This window comes from Arvicanthis niloticus, chromosome 7 (assembly GCF_011762505.2).
Source record: "Arvicanthis niloticus isolate mArvNil1 chromosome 7, mArvNil1.pat.X, whole genome shotgun sequence".
Taxonomy (NCBI): Eukaryota; Metazoa; Chordata; class Mammalia; order Rodentia; family Muridae; genus Arvicanthis; species Arvicanthis niloticus.
In genome coordinates this window covers 56,138,587-56,151,709 of record NC_047664.1, presented here as the reverse complement: position 1 = coordinate 56,151,709, position 13,123 = coordinate 56,138,587, and the positions used below count along the sequence as shown (strand labels likewise).

Here is a 13,123-nt window from a genome sequence, read left to right as displayed (position 1 = left end):
AACAGATGCTGAGGCTTGGCAAGCCTCTCTCTGAGTCTCTCTAGGTCATCCCTCTGCCATGCTTTGGTTGGGATATTGGAAAGAGTGATGAGGAGGAAGGTATGAGGAGGATCTCAGATAGATTCAAGTCCATGTCACCCACTGTTAGAAAAGAGTACACTCCTCACCCAGAAATATAGTTGGTCTTAGAGGTGCTATCCCAACCCATGTGCCTATTTTTTTTTTTTTTTTTTTTTTTTTTTTTACAGGCCAGGTACCTGCAAATATAAATGAGTTTTGTGGCCAGTGGCTCCCCCAAAGACCCACATGTTATGAAAGAGGATGGGTTCCTGAACAAAAGAGAGGACATGTTAACAGAATAAGGTAGGCGGGGGCTTTTGGCTGTTGCCAAGAAAAGCTAGGTTAAAGTCAAGTCCCGTAGGTTGGGCAACAGTGTGTCCTCCTGCACTGAGCTTGGTGTCAGGGCAAACAAGAAGTCCTCACTCTAAAGCCAGAAGTGAAACCCACCTTGACACATCATAGTACACAGTGTCAGCTACACGGAAGTGTGGCCTCTAGGTGGTGATGATGGGCACACATGTACCCGTGGTCGGTGGGAGAAAAAAGCCATTCCTCCTTTGAAAGATGGAATGGTACTGACACGAGCATCATTTTCCCTTGAAACCTTTCTATGGCTCCCTGTTTCCTTCCAAGTTACTCCATTATGACAACTCGGAAATAGCTCGTGCTTTAGCGTCACACGGCTTCAAGATCTTAGATGACTTTATTTTCGGTTCACCTCATAAAGTAAGTGTGCCAATAAGCCAACTAGAGGCGGCTTTGAAGACAGGACTGGATAGAGGTTCAATCCTGAGGACCAGGCAGTCTTGGGTTGGGGTGGCTATGAAAGGAACTTACAATGACAGCTTCCCCAAGAGGGAGGCCAACTGGAAGACCCGAGCTACAGTGCTCTCTGCTTCCCTCCCTGTCCTCATGTGGTCCTCATATTCACCTGACTTTCTTCCCTGGGCTCCTCTGCCCACCTATTCTAGCCTCCTCCCTTCCTCCCGGTGTGAGGTGTGGGTGGTCATCCCCAGTAGCTCTGTCCTGTTGAACTATGGACGGTGAATGCTTAACTGTATCTAGCGTGGATGTCTCCCTGGACCTGGTCTCTGCCTCCACTCATTGCCAGCTGAGGCCATCAGGAGGCTGTTGGGAAGCCTCAGAGGAGTTTTGAAGGCTGGGACTCAGAGAGCCAAGTGCTTTGGTGAGCCTCCAAAATTGTTCCGGTTAGGCAAAAGTGATCAGGCACGTAAGGATTGGACTTTGTATATGACACTCTCTGGGGAAAGTGTGTCCTTGGGCAAGATGACTGTGCAGCTGAGCCAGAGACTCCTGTGTTCTGGTTACTGAAGGTAGAATATGGAAGGTGACCCTAGCAACTGGGGCAAGAGTCCTTCACTGAAGGGAACCACGCACACGAGGCTCACCATCTCTGAATCTGTTTCCTACAGCCAAATTTAAGGTCAAGGTCATCCTGAGGATGGAGACCATAATTCTCAGCTCTCTGAGGATGGGGACCCCGTGTTAGTCAAGTATATCTTCCAGCCTTGATAAAACATTGCCTCACCCACCTCAGAGGTAGAGAAACTCAAGCCTTTCTTTCTGAGGAGATGTGCGCTGTGTGGGAGCTAAGAAAGCTCGTGCTCTGGTGACAAAGATTCAGTGTGACTGACTGACGCTGCCACATTACATACCCCTCACTGCAGATATAGTGAGCTGAGGTAACCACCTGCCAGGATGAGGGATAAGATAACAGAACTGTGAAAAGGTTAGGAAATAAACTAGGGCTGGTGGCTACCAACCTTCAGGCTTCTCCTCAAGGGAGAATAAATGAATAAATCTCTTACTTAAAACACTGTGAATGGTGCCCTCCTGAAATTTTATATATATCATTCCTCCTCTATGAACCTTGAATAATGTTAACTTTGATAAAGGCTCTTTGCAGATGTAATTAAGCCAAGGATCTTGAGATGAGATCATCGGGATGTAGGGAGGACCTTAAATCTAAGAACAAGTGCCCTTAAGAGAGAAGAGAAAGAGAAAAGCACAGAGGATAAGAGGTGTGAGGAAGAGAGTGGAAATTGGAGTAAAGTGGAAAATTGGTACCCACAAGCCAGAGAAGGCCAAGGTGGTAGTCAACTATTGGATGCCAATGGGGAAGCCCAGAAGAGAACTTCCTCAGAGCTCCCAGAAGGAACCAGCCCTGCCCATGCCTTGGTTTCACAGTTCTGCCCTCTGAAAGGACCAACAAATAAATGTGTGCTGTTGTAGGCCACTTTGGTGCCTCAGAAAGCTGGTACACACTATATATCAGATTTATTTCTTATTTCAAATCCACTGCCTAATTGCCATGCATACCAGTACCCAATGTATTGTAGGCACTCAAATAAATATTAAACAAGTCAATGAATTTACATGTTCTACAGGAGGCTTAATTCTGTTTGTTTCCTCAGTGGGGTAGTAGGAAAGGGTGCAGAAGGCTCCCTGGGTAAACACACCATTGTTTCCTCTATATGGAGGAGGCTGAGGTTATGTCACAGGCAAAGGTACTGAGTTGGAAGGGTTGGAGGCAGGTTGAGGTAGGCGACTGGGGCCTGCACACAGAAGATGGAGCAAAGTGTCTATGGGAATCAGAGGTGAAGCTGGGAAGGTAGGCTGAGTCCAGCTCTGGAGACACGGTGGCATTCCAACATGGCACTTGGCCTCGTCCCTGTAGGTAATGGGCTGTCACAGAGGGTTTTTAACCCAGGTGCAGTGTGCTCAAAGTGATGCTCTGGGAAATGGATCTGTTCTCATTAGCATTGACTCCAGACCTGCTGAGACAACAAGGCAGAGACAAATGGTCCACATTCATCTTTGCAAATACATAGCAATTGTCCAAATGAGCCCACTCTACGCTGGCTGAGCTTCTGATTGCAAAGTGCAATCATTCACAGGGACACAATGGGGCTGGGGGTAATCAGTGGAATTGAGAAGCTGTGTTCTCCCACCAAGACCACAGCCCTCTGTGAGGGCCTCTCTTACCGACTAGCTGTGCCCATTGGCAATAATACCAATCTCCTGGAATAATAATAGCATCTCCTGGAAAAAAACGCAAGATCTGCAATCACGTGACACACTCTCGGCTCCGACCCTCTGGGGTCACGCTGTGGCCATTTGGCCATCTGTAACAGATCTTCTTACATTTCATACCCCCGGTCAACCCACACCCCTGACCACAGTGAAAAGCAAATTTCCATTCCACGCTTTTGGGAGCGAGATGGCAAGAGGAGCGAGCACAGGCCTGGGTTCAATCTTGGCTGAGCCACTGGGATGTTTTCAATTCCCCTGAACCTTGATTTTCTAAGTTGATGAAAACATCTAGCTCACAGGGAAGTGTGGAGATCAGAACAGCAGCACTCTCAGGAGATGTAGAGTCTGCTCTGAACTTCTGTGTAGAACCAACCAACCTTCATTTACGAAGAGCTAACGTCAAGTTTGGGACGAGTAGAAATGCTCAGTGATTAAAAATGTTTGTTTGCTGCACAAACGCAAGGATCAGAGTCTGAATCCCAGCACCTGAGTGAGAAGCCAGGCTGAGGAAGGATTTATGTGACTTGCTGGCTGCCAGTCTAGCTCTGGGTTCAGCGAGAGATCTTGTCTCTAAAGAAATAAGGCAGAGACTGATATAGGTACCTGACACCCTCCCCCTGGCCTTGGCACATATACATATGCAGTGTGCATAACACACACACACACACATGCACACACACACACACACAGTCGAGCACAGTAAACTCAAGACAATGAAAACCTCCTGAATGCCAGTTTACTTCACATGCTGTCACCCAAACCCAACACATGCCTGCCACTCAGCCATCCCAAACAACAGTGACTTTGAGTTAGGGTTACCATTGCTATGATGAAACACAATGTCCAAGATCAAGTTGTAAAGGAAAGGGTTTATCTGGTGTACACGTCCCCATTGTAGCCAGTTACTGAAGGCAGGAAGTCAAACAGGGAAGGAACCTTGATGCAGTTAGAAAACAGACTAGAACCACATACGAGACAGCTTGGACAGATTTAAAGAACATAGTCCAGAGTTCTGGCCACTTTGTACTAGACATCACTCCAAGTTCTTGACATAGATTACCTCATTCGTCCCTCACAAATCCTTGAGGTACTCATTATTAACCCCAGTGGTCAGAGAAAGAGATGCAAAGAGGTCCAGTTGCCTGCCTGTGTCATACAGCTGGTTCATATTCTTCACCTCAACATTATAATACATTCACATGTACACGCATGTGCGCGTGCATACACACACACACACACACACAGAGAGAGAGAGAGAGAGAGAGAGAGAGAGAGAGAGAGAGAGAGAACCAACCACACATCTGGATTTCTTGATAACAGCAAGCAAGCGCTTTAACATACCACCAGTCTGTCGGTTTACTCCGTCCCTCCCTGCCCTTCCCCGGCTTGTCTCTGTATCCCAGGGAACTCCACTCAAGGCCTTCTTACTTTCTGGCTTCTTAGGTAATGGGATAGTATGGTAGAAGACCAAAGGGTAGGACAGAATGAAGAGGAGGATACTCCCTCAGTGTCTGCACCTCTCCCAGGCCATCAGACCCTGCCATGACTTTAGGTCCTGTGGGCAGTGCTCCCCTTACAGCCTAGCCGTAAACCTCTCCTCAGCAGTTCTCAAATTCCAATCGATTCACAACAGGAGCAAAATACAGTTATGACGTAGCAATAAAAATAACTTTATGGTTAGGGGTCATTACAGCGTGAGGAACTATGTTAAAGAGTCATAGCAGGAGGAAGGTTGAGAACCACTGCCTTCCTGGTCAGCCTTAAATTAATAGTATCAGTCTTTCTATTGTCCCCTAGCCTTAGGGACAGCTGTGGTTCTCTATGGTTAATATTTCTTGGTACTTTCATCTTCTTTTGTTTACCTTCTCAGCTCACCCACCTGTGAAGAACCAACTCCCTCTATTAAATTCCTTGTATTTGAAAGATCTACAGTGGCCAGGCATGGTGGTACCTACATTTAATCTCAGGAGGGAGAAGCACGTGGATCTCGGTGAGTTCAAATCATCGTGATCATATGCAGGACAGCCAATTCTACATATAGAGACCCTGTCAGAGAGAGAGAGAGAGAGAGAGAGAGAGAGAGAGAGAGAGAGAGGAGAAAGAGAAAAGAAAGAGGGAGAAAAACCTACAGTCATTTCTAGTTCTTGCTAGATCTTTACTAAATAAATAATATATGTATAAATTATAAATGCACACAGTATCCATGCTGGTGGTAGGAGAATTATCTGAAATCAGAGCCTAGGGTAAAGGCCGTCCGTATCCTCCCCTATCTATACACAAACCGACCTCTTAGACTCTCCCTTGCCAATTAATAGTGTAGACCTTTTACATTCTTACTCAAATACACACATAACTTACTTTTTTTATTTCCTCCCATAATTCAGGGTTGCCTGTCATATAGAGGCACGTTAGGAGAGTGTGTGAGGAGACGAAGTCCTGAGATGGACCAGGAATGAGAGAGAACATCACAATACCATCTGAACTTAAGATTTCATAGGGGCAATTCTTTATGTCCCTTTGTTTATAGAGACACTACTCAGATCTGGGGGAAGATGCCTGGCTTCTGACATAGCATTCATAGCACACAGGGCCGAGGTAGGCAGTGCCCTGCTGTGCTTCCATGCAGACCCCATGCCTGTGGCCCCTTGGCTGCTCTGAGCCTCCCAGCTATTAGGAAGGAAAAACAAGCATATATTTGCCCAAGCTGAAGTTCACATTTCTGGGCTGGGACATGTGCTCTTGGCAGCTGAGATCTTTCCATGCTAGGGCCACCCCTTCCTTACAAGAAGCAACTGGGAAACAACAGTACAAGACAGCGCACCACCGGTTTGACTAGCCTGTGAACACACCGCGGATCCCATTTCACACTCCCCCAAACCTGCTTCCTAGGAAAGGGAAGCAATTCTGGCTTTTCTTAGGTCAAGTCTCCACGGCCATGCCCTGAACCTGGGGAAAAGAGGCTGCAGCGCTGCCAGGGAAGGCAGCTAGCGCCATCTACTGCCCGCATGGAGAATTGACTCCGACAGCATCCGTGCAGGGATTTCAGGCCACTGCTCTGGGCTCTCCCTAAACTCCATCTGCTTTTTCAGAAACGTCACAGCTTGCCAATTTGCAAATATTGGGAAATCACTTCGCTTCGCATTCTTCAAGGAGTAAATCTCCTGAGCCCACTGCCAGCAGAACTCGCACAAGCTGCCAGGCAATTACCTAACCCCCAAGGGGCTCTACAAATTGGACGCTCCAGCTATTTAAAACCCACCACCCGCACGCACCAAATCTTAGGCGTGCAGATTTCATCCTCAGAATTTCCCAGGGCTACCTGAGTTTTTCCTACGGGTTGAAAAATCTCTCTCATGAAGTGTGAGACATCTGCTTCCCAGGGTCTCCACTGTCACTGTATCTAAATAACAATTTCAAAATCAGTTGTTGGTTGGCATTTAAAATTTAGAGCCATGCTTTTTTTCTTTTTATAATGGAGAAGAGGCTGTCTGTTTTTGTCTTCAGTAAGCCCTAATTTCTTCATCAGGATTCTGGCCATAAATGACTTAAGCTGCTCCACCCCTGTGTTTGTTAAGCCACCCCACAATCAGACCCAATCCAGAAACAAAACAAAGCAATGCTTAGCTGCACCCGGTAAAAAGAGGGTCTTGACTTCTTCATAATCAGCTAGTGGTATCATTGACCCTGACAGACTTAACAACGTGAGAAATAAATCCAAGTCCTGAATAGAACTGCAGAATGCAGGAACTTTCTGTAGGAGGTGGTGCTGTTGTTGTTCTGAATGAACCAAAGAACAAAGACAAAAGGGGCAGTACCTTGAGGACACGTGAGAGAATTCATAAATATCAAAATAGCCGACCTTGACTCTCCACTTCCGATGAGAGAGATGGGGTGTTTGCGCTTTTGGGAGACATTGCTATTTTGACCACCCCTAATTTGTCAGGAATAGCTTTTCCTGAAAACAGGCGATTTCACTCATTCCTCTATTAAGGATGCAGGAAGACAGTGAGGGCCAAAGAAGGCTTGGGGGAGGGAGAGAAGGAAGGGGAGGAAGAGGGGGAGAGGGAAGAGGAGGGAGATGAGGAGGGAGGAAACCCATCCTTCTTCCCTCCCCAGCCTTAGGAACATGCTGCCGTAGCTACACAGAATTGCCTTCTTGTCTTTAGCTAGGTTGGGCTTTGACAGGGCCCTTTTGCTCTGCTGTCAGCTTCTCAATTCAGGCAATTTCACGGCTTCTTTTCTGGTGCTGAGGAGAGTTTGTGGGAGCACGGTTGTTAGATGGAGCCTCGAGCACAAGAGCCAAATTGCTAAGCAGCCTCACTTCGACTGCAGCCCGAACCTTACTAGAGGTTCTGTTGGTGACCTGCAGGCAATTCAGGCATAGCAGAGTGATCAGGGATGCCAAAAGGGGACAGTGTGTCCCAGTTAATTATTCAGTGCAATGATGGCTTACAGCTCTCCGTACACTTACATTCAATGAATTGGAATTTTGAAAAAAACAATGGATCTCATCTGTTCATTTAATAAACCTTTTGAGAGCTGTGCTAAAGTTCTGATGACCATAACTAGCTCACGAGATGGAACTGTATTAAAGGGGAAAGGAAGCCAGGCACCGGGAGTGACAAGGTCAAGGCCTAAGTCAGGTGCTTCGATTTTCTCAGAACAGGAAGGGAGGCATAGCTGGAGGGCCTGCCATGAAGGCCAGAGGCTGGGAAGTGAGGCTGAAGCACCTTCCAGCCTGGGCTGGGAGACCATGGCTTGTAAGGCTCCCAGGCTACTGTGGGGACTTTAGGTTGCAATGTCAGTGAAAGCCTCTGTGGAGTTTGAAGACCACATCATATCAAGACTTTGGGACTTTAGAACATCACAGTCACAAAAAGTAAAGCTGCTCCCTTAGCATAGTAACCCCATCAGCTCTGACTCTGGGGTGACCCCCTTTCTACATGGTTCCCAGCTCCATACATATCAGCCTTGGCAATCCTTTGTGCCAACATCCGTCTGTCTGCCTAGTCAGCCCTGAAGAGCAAGGCAGCTGTCACTTTCCTTACCAAGTGTCCCTTGACTTTTCTAGATTGAATTATTTCCTCTGTCCCAGAGCATCTTGGTCTCAGTCCCCACAGAGGGCCCATGATATCTCTCTGGGGTCTCCCTGCCCTTCCTAATTAGAGGTTTCAGGGGAGAATGTGTCATAGAGCAGGTGTGCTGAGTTCTTTCTGGAAAATGACCAAGTGACACATGAAGAAGTCGGGGGAGGGTAATCCATCAGCTGTCAGTTATCCATGAAGAGAGGGCTCGTTTAGGCTCTGCAGGCTCCCTCAACTACAGCCTAAGTGACCCTGGGGAAAGAGCTGCCCTTGACTTCTTGATGTGTAAACAGAGAGGCCACAATGCTACCCTTGAGTCACACAGCTGTTGAGAAGGTTAAAGAAGGCTGTACATAAAGGTACTTGGAATAGGGGTAGACTCATCCCTAGTGAGTTCTATTAGTGTTAAGTTGTTTGGGACAGGAGCTAGGGGAGGGCAAACCTACAAGGGGGTGAGTGGGAATCTCAAAGAGGCTGGACTCACCCACTCCATCTGCATTGTCTGGGTGTGTTCTAGCTTCCTCACAGTTCCTTGAAAAGCTCATGTCAAGGGTGTGAGGAAGCCATTTTCTCAAGGATGCCATTGGGGTAGAGGATCAATTACATTATTCCCAAACTCTCCCCCTCATCCCTAGAAACATTTGCGAACCCCATCTGGTCTAGAAGGAGCCTGTTAAGGGAGCCTAGTGGCACTGGACTTGGAGACAGGATGCCTAGGCTGGATCTCCTGTTCTGCCATCTGTCACGTTAAGTGGCCTTGGCCAAGAGACGCCACCCAAGTCTCGATTTCTGTACCAGAGAACCGAGAATGGCTACAGCCCTTCCTCTGTGGGTATGGGGGTTGTGGTGCAGACAGGTGTTCTATCCTCAGGCTAGAGCATCAGGCTATTTCTGCTCAGTGCTGGCTCTATTGTTAGCTATGTATTGGGATATATTACCAATCTTTCTGTTCCCCAGTTTCTTTTTCTGAAAACCAGGAAATAGTAGCTCCTGGCCTCTTGTAAGCAGAGGTGTATCAACCTCAAATTCATACGAACGCCCTTCAGCCTCTTGAGACATTACTACACAGTATTCGGAGACAGCGCCTTCCAAGAGGTCAGGCAAAATGAGGTCATTTTGGGTGGGCTCTCCTCCAGCATGTCTGCTGGGCTTGTGAGAAGAAATTAGGACACCACACACAGATGGAAGACCCTGTGAAGACTCGAGGAAAGATGTCATCTATAGGCCAGGGAGAGACCTCAGAAGAAGTGCATCCTGCCAAGACCTTGCATTTTCACTTTGAGCAGTGTGAGAAAATCAATTTCCACTGTTTAAGCACCTGTCCATGGCCCTTTGTGATGGATTGAAACACTACTGATCAGCCTAGTTCTAAGCAGCCAAGCCAAACATGCCAGTCTGCTCTGCTCTTCCCTGGAAGGGGCCTGCTACCCATAGGGGTCAGTAGAGGGCGATGCACTGGACTAGACTTGCTCCTCAGTTCTGTTCAGATGCCACGATGCAATCTTTTTCTTTTCTTTTTTCCTTGTCTTTGAAAAAAAGGCCTTTTTGAAGCCAGCTGTGGCATCCCACATCTGTAATCCCAGAACCGGGGAGACAGGGAGCAGGAAAATAAGTTAAAAGCCACCCTTGCTACCTGGCAAATTTAAGATAAACCTGGGCTCTATGAGACCCTGCCTCAAGACAACAACAACAACAACATACCTCTTTCCCACAATGTCCCCAGTAGACGTCCTTTTTCCACAACTACAACACACACCACAGCAATGGTCACTGTCTGTCCTCAATTCATTTCAGGTTCATAACTCATTACTGGTCCCCGGAGTTTTAGGGACCAGCAACCAGTTTCTTAGGAGGGAATGCACATGTTGCCATGGAGCTGTCTAAGAGTCTCAGCCTACTTCCTCATCACCTGACTGCCAACAGCGTTGTCTGCACTGTGCCAGTCATTGCAGACTTCTCGGAAGTCACCTGGCTGATGAAACGGGAGTGTGTGAATGTCAGCTTCCCAGTCCTGACTGAGCCCATTCACCAGGTAAATAAGCCTTGATTTTCTAACAAAACAGGATCATGATTCCTGTGCAGTGGGGCTAGCACAAGGACCACTTGTAGAGTTCTGGTGCATAACGTGTGCCCAGCCTGGCCATGATGCTGGGCTTTTCTGAGCCTCAGAGCTCTCTAATGAAATAAAGATCTTCACAGGTCCCAGCAAGAACTAGAGAGATGGCATAGAAAACACCAGCATGGTATCTAGGTCTTAAGAAAACACAGTGGGGGCTGCTATTATTTAGGCACTTCACAGTTTCCATGAGATATCAAAACACAGTTCTCAAGGAGCTAAAAGACACGACTTTTACACAGTATAAAGCAAATACATGTCAATGTGTTATTGATCTCATTGACAATAACAAGGAAACTAGTTTGAAAGTAAAGCTTATTTAAATAATATTTTAGGTGTTTATACAAAACAGAAAGGAAGGAAAGAAATGTTAAAATTAGGTTGCTGGCTTAGTCACAAAACTGGTTCACAGTGTATCATACGTGACGGCAACACAGCCAGAAGGCTTTCCCTTCTAGCAGGGGAATCTGGCCATTGGCATTTGTGCAGGACGAAAATCTGTGTGCTAACATGAATACTCAATATCTGGTGCTCTTCAACAGTGAGCAAGGAAGTTGAGTCCAGGTAAGTTCTCTTAGAGACATTGAAAGGACACTCAGTAAGCATGTGTAGGAACATCCCCTGAGGACCCTTGTAAGGACGTACAGCTAGCTACTGTTCGTCCACTAGGAAGAACAGCAAGGCACTCAGTCCTAGTCTTGTTTACTTCCAAGTGTTGGAAATTTTTCTTTAATAAAAGTAATCCAAGAGAAACTTGCTGATCCCCTCACTGTGACCTGCAGGAACACAAGACTGGTCCCCGCCCTCCAGGTTCTCACTCTCTGGGGACTATAGAGGCAGGGGAAGAGAAAGGAGAGTGACTTTACAGGTAAATGATAGCTTTTACTCTGTGTGTAGACCACTTTGTATTGCTTTAATGTAAAGCCTGAGGCTGGTGACTTAAAAGGTAGAAAAGGTTTATTTGCTTCTGAATTGTGGTGGCTGGAGGCTCTACACAGCTTAGCAAGGATATCTCAGCAAAGACTGCTTGATGTCAAAACCTGGCAGAAGTGGAACCCCCAACATCTATCTAATTGTCACCTCTCAAAGCATTTACACGTGAACATTCGGGAGACCGAGTTCACATGTCAACACCCTGGGGTCCAAGCTTCTAGCACAGGAGGAGCCTTTTGGAGATATATAATATCCGTACCATAGCACTGTGTGCATGGGGAGTTGGGCATCCAGCCCCCTCCCCTCCACACACACCAAAGATGCCCAGAGAAAGTGAAAGATAAGGAGTCGGGTACAAAAGGGACCATGATGTGGGAAAGAAAGACTACATTAACTGAGGGGTGAGACAGGGCCACTCAGGAAGCTGTGACCAGCCAGAGCCAGCCACTGCCTCTTGCTTTCGCTGTTTGCTAATGAACTTGCCCAAGACCCACTGGGTAGTGAGGAAGGAGCTGGGACTGAGCTGAGCGGTTTTTTCTGTTTCCCCACACCAACCTCCCTCTCCTTGCTTTTTAAAATTTGCCTTGCAGGGACAAAAGGTCTGCACTCAGTCATTTGTACTTATGTGTTAATCTAAACCAGCTGCCTTACATCTCCTGAGGTGTTTTGATTTTTTCAGACTTAGACTTTTGAAATGGAATAAAAGGTGCTGACCTGTATAAAGGAACCACTGGCTCCTGCCGCAGAGGGTTGGGGTGGGGTGTGATGCCCGGGGCACAGAGCTTCTTCAAAGATCCCTGAAATCTCCATCCCCCAACCCCAAAGAGACAGGCTGAAGCTACTTAGCAACCAACGAGCGCGTGCAAAGAGTCCAGAACAGGTAGAGAACACATCTGCTTTATCACCCAGATGGCGGTTTCTCTTACAAGACAGTTAGCTTTTATGAGAAAATGTTGGCCTCCGGGCCCAAAGATGGTGGTAATAGGATCCCCTGAAATACTTCAACCTACAAAATTGGATGTGGTTTAATTGCCTGAGAAGAAGTTATTTCAAGGCTTCCCTTGGCCTCGGTGGAGCCTGGGATTGTTGGTGATGCTGTGGGGTTCAGGGGATAACAAGTTAAATTCAATAGCTCTCGCCACGCCACACCTGAAAATCATTCATTAGGGAAATCTCTGATGCATATGGCCTAGAAGAAAACATGTCCCTTTCACCTGGCAACTGACTAATTCACAGTCAGAGGTGATCTGTCTGCTGCCCCACCCACCCCCGCCCTCCTTGATGCTAGCCTTGTTCACCAGCCAGGTTCCTGGCTTTCCAAGTGAGCCTGGCTCATGGCCTCTGCTCCTGTCTTCTGACCCCAGCAGCTCACACAGACTACTGCAGCCTTCTTGACCTCTCTGGTGATTGTCTCTCCTGCATCCCTTTCCTCTTCCATTCACTGAATAGATAGGCATCAGCGTTTACTTTGTTTTGTGTCAGGCACTGGGAAGATAGCGAAGCACCAAATGACCCCGGTTTCCTCTTGCCGGGAGGGAGCTTATTTTGTTGCAAACAGCCTACTCTTCCACTGCAGTCATGTTGCTAAGAAGCCATCATTCTGAAGAGCCTGCAGTGGACCGGGCACTGCCGTGGTACTGGAGAAACACAAGTGAGCATCTAAAAGACACAGAAAGGAAATGGGTCCAAACCCATCCTTTGGTCAGGAGCCCGCGCTCTCAAAAACAAAGTGAATCTGTTCACAACTGCAGAGGCCTTGTAGCCTGATCACTACTTCAAGAATCTGTTCAGTGCCACTGCAGTGTTAAGTGAACCTCATCTTGAGTTCTGGAGGGTATTTAAACCAAGGCAGTCATGAAAGGGACAATAGAGTGGG

The 13,123-nt window shown here is 47.2% G+C and overlaps 1 long non-coding RNA gene across 1 annotated transcript; it reads right to left on the bottom strand.

Moving 5' to 3' along the window:
• Nucleotides 1–2,307: 2,307 nt before the first annotated feature.
• On the bottom strand, nt 2,308–10,048 carry LOC143442968 (uncharacterized). The gene is made up of 3 exons (XR_013111595.1): nt 9,900–10,048; nt 5,070–5,160; nt 2,308–2,855 (listed from the first exon to the last, which is right to left on the bottom strand). It is a non-coding gene; the product is annotated as an uncharacterized LOC143442968 (long non-coding RNA).
• Nucleotides 10,049–13,123: the final 3,075 nt, after the last annotated feature.